The 14,677-nt window shown below is 50.3% G+C and overlaps 1 long non-coding RNA gene across 1 annotated transcript in view; it reads right to left on the bottom strand.

The window, feature by feature from the left end:
* Positions 1-5,732, bottom strand: part of LOC138582081 (uncharacterized) — an 83,316-nt gene extending 77,584 nt beyond the window's left edge. The window contains exon 1 of the long non-coding RNA XR_011304946.1: positions 5,527-5,732. This is a non-coding gene — a long non-coding RNA (uncharacterized lncRNA). The remainder of the gene's footprint in view (positions 1-5,526) is intronic.
* Between the last annotated feature and the right edge of the window lie 8,945 nt (positions 5,733-14,677).

Below are 14,677 nucleotides of genomic sequence, written 5' to 3'. Positions count from 1 at the left end.
GGGGCCTGGCGGGGCGCAGCATAGGGGACCGGGGGAATGGGGGAGACAGTTGGGAAAGGAAGACAGTACGAGGGACAGGGAATCTGGAAGAGATATGACACCAGCCAAGGGGGGGAGGACACCTGCTAAGGCTGCAGTTGGAGGGGGGGGGCGCCTTTAGTGAGAGGGAATTGCGATGTTTCTGGGGGCTCGGGGACACAGCAGGGAGACCTGGGGGGGGGTTTGGCATAGCGGGGGTAGGACTAGGATGCCAATAACCGGAACAACGCGAAGGCGTAGGGGGGGCTGAGCAGAGTTTGGTAAGAAAAGGTTAGATGGACGTCGCAAGCGACGGCCAACTAGGCAGGCAGAAAGTGGGGGCCGGCATCGGAGGGCGGTGCCGGCCCAAATACGGATACGTAATAAATTGTAAGGGCACTTGTGGTGGTGCCGGTATAGGAAATTGTAAGGGCACTTGTGGTGGTGCCGGTATAGGCAATTGTAAGGGCACTTGTGGTGGTGCCGGTATAGGAAATTGTAAGGGCACTTGTGGTGGTGCCGGTATAGGAACCTGAACATTAGCGAGGCACCGTGTGGCTGCCGGTTTTAGCTAGAGCCCGATTAGGACACGGGGCAAGTGTGCGGGGGGCCGGGCACCCGCTACAAGACCTAGCAAGGGGCAGGGTGAAATGGGGAGCACAAAAAATTGACTGCAACAACGGCCGGGGTAGAGAGAGGTGGATAGCCAGGGCCGGGCTCAATCCGAGGCGTCCACCGGACGAGGACGATTGGGGGAGGGGGGGGGGGAGCCCTAGGTAGCCGCACTCGGAATAGTGTATCGGTGACGGTGAATTACGGATTGCCTGTAAAATAACTCCAAGACTTTATGCAAATAAAGCTGCTGAGGCATGTTAACCTTCCAACCCAAACTGGTGTCGTGTCAATTTTACTACCGCTTGCATGGTATGACTGATGAGGAGAGGGGGGGGGGGTAAGAAGGGGCGGATAAAGGGGGGGGGGAGGCAAGGCGCTGAGTGCCCACGCTACGGCGGGCGAACGGGCGAGCGAAAGCTGGCATGGCGGGCGCCGCCCCTTAGTGGGGGCGGTACAGGCCGCCCTTCCCCTCCCCCCACGCCTGTAAGAAAAAATGCGCCGGGGGGGCGGATGATGACGAGAGGGGGGCCCGCCCCCCCGGCAGGGCGCGAAAGCTTCGGGGCAGGGCGGGAAACCGGGGAGAAGCCGGCCATAAAAGCCCGGGCTTGTGTGAGCATTCACACATCCTCCCTTGGTTTCCCGTCTCGCCGGAGCTGCGTTCGTTTTCCCACCCACCCTCCCGATAAAAAATATGTGAATAATGTTCTCTTTTGTTTTACAGGTCGCCCAGCGGAGTTACATTGCGATCCCTTTACGAAGCACTGCCAGCAGACCCACAGGGGAACGAGCAGCCAAGAGTTTAGATGCACGGCGCCCCAAGAGCAATAGGCTTGGGGGAGGCCCTGGGGAAAAAGGGGAGGGATGTAGGGGACTTGGGAGGCAATTCCAAGACCCAAATTGCGGGGGGGGGGGGGAACGAACAACAAACTAAAAAGAGGGCAGCAAGTGAAGCTGGTTGGAGGGGAACAAGAGGGAATACGGGGGGGTATGCTACCGGGACCAAAATTACAGCAGGGGTAAGTCGTCACGAAGGGGGAGGGGCAAAAGGGGGGGAGCTGGAGGAGGGAGGAAGAAAGGTAGGAGCATCGGGGGCGGGGGGAGCTCGGACAAGGAGGGCCAGCAAGGACAGGAAAGAGGGGGCCTGGCGGGGCGCAGCATAGGGGACCGGGGGAATGGGGGAGACAGTTGGGAAAGGAAGACAGTACGAGGGACAGGGAATCTGGAAGAGATATGACACCAGCCAAGGGGGGGAGGACACCTGCTAAGGCTGCAGTTGGAGGGGGGGGGGCGCCTTTAGTGAGAGGGAATTGCGATGTTTCTGGGGGCTCGGGGACACAGCAGGGAGACCTGGGGGGGGGTTTGGCATAGCGGGGGTAGGACTAGGATGCCAATAACCGGAACAACGCGAAGGCGTAGGGGGGGCTGAGCAGAGTTTGGTAAGAAAAGGTTAGATGGACGTCGCAAGCGACGGCCAACTAGGCAGGCAGAAAGTGGGGGCCGGCATCGGAGGGCGGTGCCGGCCCAAATACGGATACGTAATAAATTGTAAGGGCACTTGTGGTGGTGCCGGTATAGGAAATTGTAAGGGCACTTGTGGTGGTGCCGGTATAGGCAATTGTAAGGGCACTTGTGGTGGTGCCGGTATAGGAAATTGTAAGGGCACTTGTGGTGGTGCCGGTATAGGAACCTGAACATTAGCGAGGCACCGCGTGGCTGCCGGTTTTAGCTAGAGCCCGATTAGGACACGGGGCAAGTGTGCGGGGGGCCGGGCACCCGCTACAAGACCTAGCAAGGGGCAGGGTGAAATGGGGAGCACAAAAAATTGACTGCAACAACGGCCGGGGTAGAGAGAGGTGGATAGCCAGGGCCGGGCTCAATCCGAGGCGTCCACCGGACGAGGACGATTGGGGGAGGGGGGGGGGAAGCCCTAGGTAGCCGCACTCGGAATAGTGTATCGGTGACGGTGAATTACGGATTGCCTGTAAGATAACTCCAAGACTTTATGCAAATAAAGCTGCTGAGGCATGTTAACCTTCCAACCCAAACTGGTGTCGTGTCAATTTTACTACCGCTTGCATGGTATGACTGATGAGGAGAGGGGGGGGGGGTAAGAAGGGGCGGATAAAGGGGGGGGGGAAGGCAAGGCGCTGAGTGCCCACGCTAAGTATATCTGGGGACCTCTCACCACTCGAAATTGTTCAGAAGCTGCGTCTACACTTGAAGAGTAACTGGAACTACTGATCCTCGACGCCCAGCTGGAAGAAGAAGACTTGCTGTTGCATTTGCTTCGACCTGATCTGAAAGCTGCCGAATTCGTCAAAGACTGATCCGAGGGAGGACCTGGTAAGGCGCCCTCTTCCCATGCTCCGAGGGACCATCGAGCACCGCTGACCTTCGCCGAAGCTCCCTGGGAATCAGACCCTCGAAAGGCTGCCGACCGGAGATGGGACCGCCGAGGAGATCGAAGTGAAGCACCCGGACTTCACCGCTGTCGAAGTCCATTGCCGTCAGTCAGGGGTCGCAAGTTTGTGTAACCACTGGAAGCCCGTCGAAGTTGTGTTGTCCAGACGTGGGGACCACTTGACGCCGTGCCACTGATGACCGGAGCCGCCCGTTCCTTTGCCTAAGAACATTTGAATCGAAGGACTCCCTTGTCCGCACCGACGACCGCTTTATCCTGCCGGAGAGAGTCAAGACCGCCGACGCGCCGAGGAGAATCCGCCGGTGGCTTTCCCGCCACCTGAAGGCCACAAAGACTTCGACGACTCGACGCCCTTGCTGGGCCACGGTTCTTCAGAAACTCTTTGCGGTCCTGAACAATCAATTGCCGAGGTGCCCCGCAGACCTCATCCTCGCAGGACGTCGCCGACGAGCACCGCCTGGATCGACGCCGTGGTCTCGGCACCCTCGAACTTCTCATCGACGCCGTAGATGCCAAGTTCAAATAGGATCCATTGACGCTTCTCCGAAGAACTCTGCTCCACCAGGTACATTGGGGGGGGTAAAAACATTATAGGAGGAAATAAGACTATTGAGCAATATATGGACTGGGCTTGTGCTATATCTTTATTTTACAGGTTGCCCAGGTGGGGGGATCTCCACACAGAACTGTGTCCAGTGGTACGGGGCCAGTATTCTGCCAATTGTTTCAACCAACTTGCTTTCCTTCCTATCTCTATTGCTGGTTTCCTTGTTATTGATCTGTGTGACATTCTAACAGTATCATTGATGCACTTTAATGAGATCTGATAATATTGGTGGTACCACTTTAGAATTGTATATATTTACCATTGTTGATTTCTGAGTACAAAGTGCGTTATTGTGATAGTGTACATACCTTTGAATATTAATTATATAAAGACTGTGTTTTCAGTAATACAGTGTGTGGATATTCCTTTGTGGGGGTTTGGGGACTACACTGTACTTAAGAACCAGCCTGCATCACCTCCTGAGAAGCTAGGCCTTGATTGCTCGACTACATTACCAATAATAGAGAATCTTGGCTGGGGTCCTCCGTGCCTCTCCTCTACCATATAGAGAGCAGAAGTACAGACACCCCCCTCCGGTCCTTTACCCACAGATATCTCAGTAGATTAATGCACCTACTGCAGAGATCTATGTGCATTACACTGCACACTTTCTTTGAAAAATTGTGCAAAAAGCCAGACAGTTTGCAATCGGTTTTGAAGGGTAACTCAGAAAAAAAAAACAATAGATGCAAATTACCAACAGTGTGCAGGAGCATTTTCCAATGCCCTTTCTTGATGCCTTTCCCCTGTAATCTATGTCAGTATAAAAAACATGTTCACACTAGCTGTGCCCATATATTTCCATTCTGGCTGAACCAATATATGCCAGCATTCGCATATCAGAACATACTCATATTTGATTTGCACATAATTCCAGTAATGATACTATAAGAAAACATTTCCAAGCTGGCTTTGCCAATATATGCCAATATCCCACATGTAAGAACATACTGCTGTTGGCTTTGCCAATAAAAACACTTATCAAGCTTGCTTTATCATAGATGGGCAATGCCACAGTAAGATATTATATCTAAACTGGCTCCACCAAAAGGCTGGTCTATCTACTTAATAACACTTATCATGCTTGCTATATCATAGATTCTGAACAAACAATACCCTACCACAGCACTGTCTAATAGCATACTAAAACTTATTATGCTTGCTTTGTAATAGATAACATGTACAATATGTCATTCCACAGTAACAAATTACTAGACTGGCTGCACCAAAATGACATAGTAGCGCTTATCATGCTTGTATGTTTATATGTATATATTTATATATATATTCTCCCAGCCTCCAATTCTGTGCCTCTTTCACCTGTCCGCTCTAATCATTCTCTCTCTCTTTTCCTTCTATCTCCTAACGCCGCCCCCTACCTTTGCTCTCCCCATCTCTCCTTCATCTTACCTCCATGTTGACACCTAGATTCCTCCTTTCTCACCTTCCTGGTACGGGTAGTATAGCCAGAGGTGGACTAGTAACCAAAAGAGGCCCCGGAATTAATCTCCAAAGTGGCCCCACATTATACATGTTCACTAAACCCAACCCTTTTCCGATAGGAACATTTGAAAATACCACATAAAAGAGGCCCAGGGTGCAGGGGCCTGCAGGGAAATCTCCAGAGTTCCCTATAGGCCAGTCCACCCCTGAGTATCGCTCAGTGGCAACACGCTCGTCTTGGAAGCAGGACACAGAGCAACACAGGTGCGAATCCCGGTCTGCCTTATAAACCTCTTCGGTATTAAGTGTGTTATAAAAATAAAAAATAAACAATTATAATATAATAAGCCCTACTTTCTGCTTCCTCCAATCTATTCTTGCTCTCTGTGCTTTCTTTCCAACCACTTTGTCCCCTACCTACCTTTCTCACTATCTCCATCCATCATTCCTTTCTTTCTACGTCCACTCTCCCTTCCTGCTTCCGTCCACCTCTTCTATCAGTCCTTCACTCTGTACTTGCTGTTCTCTTTTCTGCCCCGCCATCTCCTTCTCTTCTTCATCCCTCCTTCTCTGTCTGTGTGCCACACTTCTCTCGCATCCTCACTCTGTCTCTATCCTGCTGTCCTCTTTCTCTTCACACTCTGCTTTCAGAGTCCCCTCTCTTATCCAGTGATTCTACCTCTGCCCCCTGAACCGTCCACATTTGCTTTGCTCTTTCTAACATCTGTCAGAGGTCCCCAAAGCATTCCTCGCCCCCACCAATCTTTTCTCTTCTCCCACGCACGGGTCTCCCCCTCATCATGTTTCCCAGGCAACAGAGAGCCCGATTCGCGGAATAAAAGCACCAGCCCACAAGCTCAAAAGCCTTATTAAAATATTGCAACAATATAAGGCAAGGCGTGAAAGGATTCAAGGCAGGCTGCCAGCTCCTGGGGGCGAGGAGGGCGGTCCCTGGAAAATGAGATAGTGCCGTGCGCGCGAAGGCTGCGAGAGGGGGCTCCCCTCCCAAGATCCAGCTGCAAAAGGCAGTAAATGCTGGCGATTTAAGCACCGAAATGAATCAAGGCAAGTAACGTTGCTACTGTGACACCTGCTGTCTGGGTCTGGGAGTGCTCCTCACTTGTTTATACAGTTAGGTCTGCTGGTGGAGGATGGGGTGGTTGTTTAGTGGCATAGCCCATTACCTCCATTGACCTCTTCTTCGTCCCAGTCCTTACTCTATGAAGGTGTCCCACTTTTCCGACCGCCATTACCACCAAATCGATACAATTTTGACTCCACACCTGCCCTACCAGTACAATGGACAGGCACACATATGCCACCCCATCTTGTTTTGTCCTGCCCCTCTGGACAGTCATTGAGGGGCATACCCGGCTTGTTCCTCTGATTCTTATGGTACTATGTGCCGTCGTTGCTGGGCTCGGGGGCATGAAGAGGACTGCACCTGCCGCCCAGGCAACGGCAGCTGTGGAGCACAGTAAGCAAGTCTACTGGGCATGTAGGGATCCTGACAGTGATGTGGCCTCTGCCGCAATGTGGAGAGAGAGCAGGATGCTGGCAGCGCTGCCGCAAGAAATAAAGAATCCTCCCGCGGGGAGGGGAAAGAGGTAAGCTGCGGGCCAGCCCCGGTGGCCGCAAGCTAGCAGCCTCGCCATAGACCCAGAAATGATCCCGACTGCCTCCTGGTGAAATTGGATGTGCTCCGGTGACAGAGCTCAAAGGAAAAGGGGGGCACCGGGGGAACGCAAAGCGTTTACCCCGGGATGGTTTTGGCACTGAACAGGCCAGCGAGCTGGCCTGCGCATAGAGCGCCCACCGGGGTACTTAAGGGGGCAGGGAAGGTTCTGGAGCAGGTGACAGTCGGGACGTGCGTTTGACCCCACCCTCCCACCCTCTTTTTTTCTCTGGCAGTCAAATTGTTCTAATTCCTAATGGGGGTCGGGGGTCCTTTTAATTTGGAGTTTCTGTTCGGTTTTACCCCGTTCATATTTTCATGGGTTTTAGTTTCTGTTTAAGGGTCTTATTGTGTTTTTGGGTGTATTTTGTATGACAGGGTGGGGCATTAGTTGGGGAAGTTGTGATGTAACAATTTCTGTTGCTGATGTGGCAGGTCAGACTTGCTGCAGGTCATCGGAAGGTGGAGTTTGGTGTAGAGGGGAGTTCTGTGATGTTTGAAGTTGTTTGGTTGCCGGGGGCATGGCCCCTTTAGATGTGGGGGGAGTGAAGCACAATGGGGGAATAGCACGGGAAAGGATGGGAATGGTGCTGTTTGCACACACGGGCTACCCCGGGGGGACAGGTATTGAACCTGGAGGGGCATGGACCCGGGGAGAAAGCGGGACGCCTCAGAGGATGGTAAGGAGACGGTGGGGACCGAGGGATAGTTAGGGAGGAAGTGGAACTATTTAATTATTTATTTGTTGGGGAAAAATTAAAGTGTTGAATTATTAAATTGGTTGTTAAAACATTTTGTTAGTCTGTAAGGCCATGGGAGCCAGGTTAGCGGTTATTTGTGAGCTTTAACCTGGCACATTGAAGCGACCTTTTCCACTACAAGCGAGTCTGGGTTTTTGTGCAGTAAGCCAAAAGGCCCAGCTGTAGAAACAGAGATTCTGTGCCTGACGGGGTGAAAATGAAGATGCTCCGCGTTCGAGCTGTATAAAATGAATGGGGAGGCTCCTTGTGTGTTCCCGGGCCACCCGGAGGAAATGAGGTGCGGTGCGTCAATGCTATGAAAGTGAAACATGAGGGGCCCTGCAGATACCGGGCCCATCAGCAGAGGCGTAGACAGGGTATGGCCTGAGTGGACAAAGCCCACCCAAATTCTGTAAATTGCTACTCAGCAGTGCTGAGTGGGCATTTACAGATGTTAATGTCACTGCAGTGGACCCAACTACATTAGCTATAGAACCACTTGTTAGACAATCCTGGCTACACTTCTGCCCATCAGCGATGAAGGGGGCAAGTGCACCATTTGAGTTTTCCATGGGTCCACGGGTACAGCAAGGAAACCCCTATCCTGCCCAATGAGCTGGAGGCATTTCATTGAGCCCTTATTTTCTTGGATTTGGTGATACAGGACCACCGGGTGTTGGCCAGGGCAGTCAGCACCCCTACCCTGGCCTACATCCCTGAGCTGGCGACAACAAGGCCCTTGGGCACTGGCCTAGATGTCCTACTCTCTAGAGGTTTGGGCAGAGGTAAATGTCTCTCAGGGCAGTTCATTTTTGAGGGGTGGAGAATTCTCTAAGATGCTCTGCGCTGTTCCTTTCCGACCTCGCAGGACTCATGCCTCTCAGCGGAGGCCTTCTTCAACCTTTGTCAGATGTGGGCACGGTCCAGAGCGGACATGTTTGCCTCGTCCAAATAACCCTGGCTGCCCTTGTTCCACTCCAGCTCCCAGCATCTTTGACTTTTTCGTGGCCAGAGAATGGCTGAACGTTTATTCCAATTCCCCTGCTTGCCAGGATTATTCTGCAAGGCAGAGGCAGCAGGGCTCGGGTGATTGTGATAGCTCCATCCTTGCCCAGTAGGGGTTGGTTTGTCTGGATAGTCGAGCTGTCAATGGATTGTCCCATTTGCTTTCCATGGGTCCCTTCTCCTATTCTGGGTCTGCATGGCTCTCCGTTGACCAGCAATTGGTCTTGGGGGGCCTGGCTATTGTGAGGGAGGGTTTGCAAAATGTAGGCAAACCTGAAAAAGTGTCCTCTTCAGTTGAAGGGTGCCGCAGGCAGTACCTCTAACCTAACTTTTAGGCCAGGCATTGGGCACGCTTCACATCTTGTTGCAAGGGGCATGGAGTTCTTCCACCCGATTGTGATATGGGGCTTTCTCCCAGTTCTCTCAGGTTGCTTAAGCTGGGTTTGTCTCATTCCTGCCTCAGAGAGTGTGGATATCTGTGCCATGTGAGACCACTGGAGAGGGCTGGGGTCAGCGACCCCCGTTGTCGCCTGACTCATGAAGAGCTTTGAAGTCGCTCGCCCTAATGCACAGTCTTTTTCCCATTCTTGGGATCTCCCGTTCGGTTTTCCAGGCCCTTCAGCTACTGTCATTCGCGCCACTGGACTCTGGCGACTTGACATGTCTCACGGTAGTAAGTCTTCCTGGTGGCGATTAGATCCGCTCTTTGCCTAAGGGAACTGGGGGCTCTTCCTCACCTTTCCCCTGAATGCGGTAGTTTCTACCATGGGCATCACTCCTTAATTTTGATACATATATCCAGTCTAAGGCCGTCTCTTCCTTCCATTTGTCACAAGACATTGTCATTCCCTCCCTCTGGGGAGGCGTTGTCGGGAGAGGAGGCTAGTGCTTTGGCTTATTTTGATGTTAGATAGGTCCTTTGACTTATTAGTTAGAACCTTTGATTTTTGCTACTCTAGACGCCTGTTTGTGATTTCTGGGGCTCCAGGAAGGGGAAGGAAAACCTGCAGCCTAACAATCAGTCACTGTTTGAACGAAACTGTTACCATGGCGTACTCTTCGCAGGGTGTCCAATGAATGCCGGGTATCATAGATCGGTCCACCAGGGGGGTCACTGCCTCTGTGGCAGAGGACAGGGGGCTTCTACCGTGGACATTTATAGGGCTACCCCTGTAACATTTGTATGTCATTATTGTCTGCTCCTTCCTCGCCCGGAGGACCAGCCTTTCACCTTTTTCTGTGCTATTTCTCTGCTCCTTGCTCAACAGGAGGACCAGCCTTTCGCCGTTGTGTGCTGTTTCTTGTTAAATATGTCACGGGTCATGAAGGTTTGCTGTATTCCCACGGCTCAGGAGTTCTTTACTGAGGCGCCTTAACATGATGATGTATGGTGTGCTTCATAGAGTTAGGACTGAGACAGAGAAGATGGAAATGGAGATCATGCCTGGATTACCTCCCAGTGAGCTTCATTACTCCCAATCTTACTCTTCCTCGTCCCAGTAATTACCCCATCCCTGCTGCCGTGGGCAGGGTTGCATCCAGAGTTCTTGGTGTTCCAGGAATTGGTGGATGTGTGTTGGCTCCTTATAAGGGCGGGGAAGGGGAGAAGTCAGCATTGGATGGGTTTAATGGTAATGGTTGTTGATAAGGCGTGACGGCTTCCTAGAGTAAGTGTTGGATCGTGGAAGAGTACGACGTAGCGTACTTGAAGATTATCGGTACGTACTCTGGTATTTCAAATATAGCTGTTACAGTGACAGCCCTGTTGGACAACAGGAGAGCTACTGAAATAACACATCCTGTGCAAGATGGTGAGACAATAAGTGCTCTTACAGAGACGACTTCTGGTCAAGCCTGGGAGCACTGCTGAAGTAACGCCACAACATCTGATCTGCTGAACCTTCTGGGGAGGTGCAAGTGCTCATCTTGCAGCTACATATTTTGGGTAAGGTTGAGAGTGCAATTGAGAATTCCTGGCCCGGAAGAACTTCACCAGGACAGAAAGAAATTGGGGAATTTCATTTATGTTTCCGATTGGTCACCTTTGGACCACCACTTCAGGCTGGGTCTACCGATCCTTTCGACAGGCATGAAATGATTCTCCAAGCTCAGTTGTCTCCCCTTTAGTAATGTGGAAGAGTCCAAGGCTGCTACTGTGCTGGGTGTTTGGCATTGCGGTAAAACACAATGTGGCACAGTGGTTAAACTGCAGGTAAAATATGACGTGTCCACGTATGCCACTGGTGCAAATAATTCTCCTTGCTTCAAAACTCACGTGACTTAATTATGTATGCATATATACATTTGTTTTCAGCAGTATTTGAAGTATCATAGCTACTGATACATGTGCAGGCATGTGTAGCCCCTGTTTCATGGCCCTGGTCCGTGCAAGGGTGTAGGCTTGTCTTTCCCGGAGCAGGGACAATCCCAAAGGGAACCACCACCTCGGCCCCGTGCCAGCTTGATACGGAGAGGCGCTGTCCCTGTAAAATAAAATTGCTGTTAACAGGAGATGGGCTACACCCTGAGTTCTTACCTTATTAACTGGACACAGACAGCAAGGTGGTTTTTAGAGGGATCCCAATGGGACCCCTATTTATTTATAAAAAAGCACTTACACTCTAATCCCCTTCCTAAAATTCCCCTGACATGAGTCTCATCTAACTGGGGATCTGCTTCGGAAGCCCAGCCTTTCTTGGAGAGGACCCATAGGGTGAGACTGACGCAACAGACCCCTGCCTATATTCTGGCCCCACCCAGTGGAGTGTGAAGCCAGAAGATGGCCTCTGTGGGTGGTCCCACCTCCCTAGGCAGTCTCAGGTGGGCTGCTGCTTCCTCCCGCTACCAGGCACCAGGGTACCTCTCTTCTATTTAACTTTGAACACACTTAAAATTCCTCTTTAAAAAAACAACTTTCTACATAACAATTACAATAATTAACCTTCATTATACACATAAAACATATACATAAATATACACACTGATATGCATAAACATGTAATGAATTATGTCACAAGGGGAGTGACTTCTTCAGTCATTCACCCCCTTAACAGTACCGTAATGGCCTTTCTCTGGTGATTGCCTGTGACTGTCCATGATGAATTGATGCCGGACGGAGCCGATTCCAGCTTTATTCTGGGCTGCCCATTCCACCACACGGGGCCACTCGTCTCCCTGCGTAGAGCTCAAGTCTTTTCTAAGTCTTTAGGTGGCCCTCCCATTGTCACTGCCATGACCCACGGCCTTCGTTCACTCTTCTTGGTTGCCCCATAGACTGAGGTGGACCTCCTGCTCTCACTTCCACGACCTGTGGTCACATTAAACTCTTCTGGACAGCACCATTGGCGTGAAGGCCGCCCACATTACCACGGAACCTGCAGAGCCTCTGTTACTTCAGGCAGCTGCTGCCACTTACACCACCACACTCGGGCTCCATGTTTGAGTCAGCACAGACGACTCCTTTGGTGAACTGGATGGACGTATACACACCCACACACATAAAAAGGAAACACACACTACTTTTAATAAAATACTGTATTCTCCCTGGTGTCTATGTCTTCATTTGTAGGTTTGTCCCCTTAGGAGACAAACGTGTAGCCCTTACTAGCTGGGCCTTTTTTAAGCCAAGGCTACACATTATTCTTTCTTAATTTTAAAGTGTCTATAAGGTAAGTTCAGTTCTTGGAATAGCCAAAGTTCTGAATGAATAATGAATGGACTAAGTATGAATGCAGGAAACTCAGAGAGACTGGGGGTGGGCTTAGGCCCGGCAGGCTGATACTCAACATCTGTGGCTGCATGTTTCCTGAGGTCATGCATTGCCTCCTTCTGTCATAGTTTCAATTTGGGAGTTCTTTCGATAGCTGTCAGTTACGCCACACAATGAGAAAGACTTACCTCTAAAGAAGTTTCTTCAAGCAAAGGTCTCAAAATATCAGTGAAGTTGTGGATAAGATTTCCTGTAATCACATATGCTAATGCACACGAATCTTATATACTAGTGCACACTAATCTCATATACTAGTGCACACCATTCTCATATACTAGTGCACACTAATCTCATATACTAGTGCACACTAATCTCATATACTAGTGCACACTAATCTCATATACTAGTGCACACCATTCTCATATACTAGTGCCCACTAATCTCATATACTAGTGCACACCATTCTCATATACTAGTGCACACTAATCTCATATACTAGTGAACACTAATCTCATATACTAGTGCACACTAATCTCATATACTAGTGCACACTAATCTCATATACTAGTGCACACGAATCTTATATACTAGTGCACACTAATCTCATATACTAGTGCACACCATTCTCATATACTAGTGCACACGAATCTTATATACTAGTGCCCACTAATCTCATATACTAGTGCCCACCAATCTCATATACTAGTGCCCACCAATCTCATATACTAGTGCACACCATTCTCATATACTAGTGCACACTAATCTCATATACTAGTGAACACTAATCGCATATACTAGTGCACACTAATCTCATATACTAGTGAACACTAATCGCATATACTAGTGCATGCTCAGTTGACATGGTTTGATCGAATTCATGTAGACATATGAGCAGGACCTGGGAGCGCACTTCCCTCAAACTGTGGTCCTCCATATACTTTTCAAAAACTGGCTTTTGATTATCCCAGGCCCAAATGGCAGCAATGGGGAGATGGGGTGTGGCTGGCGTGCAGGTCAAGAATGAAAGACAGACAATCAGAGAGAAATGCACAAATAGCATCCTGTTGGCTCAGGAACCCATCTTAGGACAAACTTGCATAATAAAAAAATTTAAAAACTAGCCCAAGGATCCATCACCTTGTCATTCAGCTGCAGAGCTTGCACACAACTGTAGAGCTTGCACACAAATGAAGAGTTTGCAGTTCGTTGTGTTGACTTATCACATGCACCTGACAAGGCCACATTTGAGCAAGAGACCAACCCGCGCAGGCACATATTAGAACAAAAGGTGGGTCCTCCTTGTCCCCAGATTAGTCCCGAAAAAGACTTCAACCGGGAGAAGAGCCTCCTGAAAATACAAATGCAGCGGTGGCACTCCAGCAGCAAAGGGGTACAATCTTAAGTATGGCTAAGATGCACCCCATTAGAATTCTAGGTTCCTCTTTTACCAGAAATCAAACCAGAACTGTGAATTTGCCCAAATCACGAGTCAACACAAACAAGTGAACAGGTACAGTGCTCCTGCAAGGTGGAACCCTACTGCAGCCTAAAACTCAAAGGCATTGGGCCTCATTCCGAGTACGGCGCTAACCAATGGCGCTATTAACGCCTTGGTTGACGCCGTACCCGGACCGGCAGCGCCTTGGTGGATGGCGGAATTACCGCCCCATTCCAAGGTTGGCGGGGCGGTAATTCCCCAATCCCCATTTACCCTTCCCCATTCCCATTCTTGCCCCATAGGGCAAAATGGGAGTGGGGAAGGCGTCAATTACGCCGCCGTAAATTACGGTGGCGTAATTAACATCAAGGTCCCTTAGCGCCATGGTTTTTAACACCTGCTAAAAAAGCAGGTGTTAAAACCACCATGGCGCAAAGGGAACTCGGAGTATGGCGGTAAGGGATTACCGCCACCGCTCTCGTTAGCGGTGGCCGCTATCTCTTACCGCCATACTCGGAATGAGGCCCATTGCATTTTTCCTGCAGAGGGTGAAGGTGTAATGGTTCTATGTGGAACTCTGTCTCAAAATAATGGCAGAGTCGAGGAAAGCCCGAGTGACATTCAACCACTCCATGTGGGAAGCAGACACCTGCCCTTCACACGTTGGACAACACAGTGCTCAAACAGTGTCCTGGGCAGATATCAGACAGACAGGTCTCCATCACCACTGCACTCCTACACTCAACCAAGAACCCAAATGAAAGGCTGTAACGATTGGCTTTTTCCACGCTCCAACACATCACCACAGATAGTAAGGACTGCTCAACACACACAGCTCTGGACTAGTAGAATGCCACTCTTCAACCTCTCAGAGGGTTAACGGTCTCTCAGTTTCACAACTGACTCAGCCCTTTAACCCAGCAGAACTCTCCAAGGAAGTCTGCACCCAAACCTGTGGGTCGAGGAGCAGATAACCTATCCAATATACGATCTCCACCCGCCTAT

The sequence above is a fragment of the Ambystoma mexicanum genome, chromosome 3q, assembly GCF_040938575.1.
Source record: "Ambystoma mexicanum isolate Mex_15411 chromosome 3q, UKY_AmexF1_1, whole genome shotgun sequence".
NCBI classification, from domain to species: Eukaryota; Metazoa; Chordata; class Amphibia; order Caudata; family Ambystomatidae; genus Ambystoma; species Ambystoma mexicanum.
This window is presented reverse-complemented; position numbering and strand designations above follow the sequence as displayed.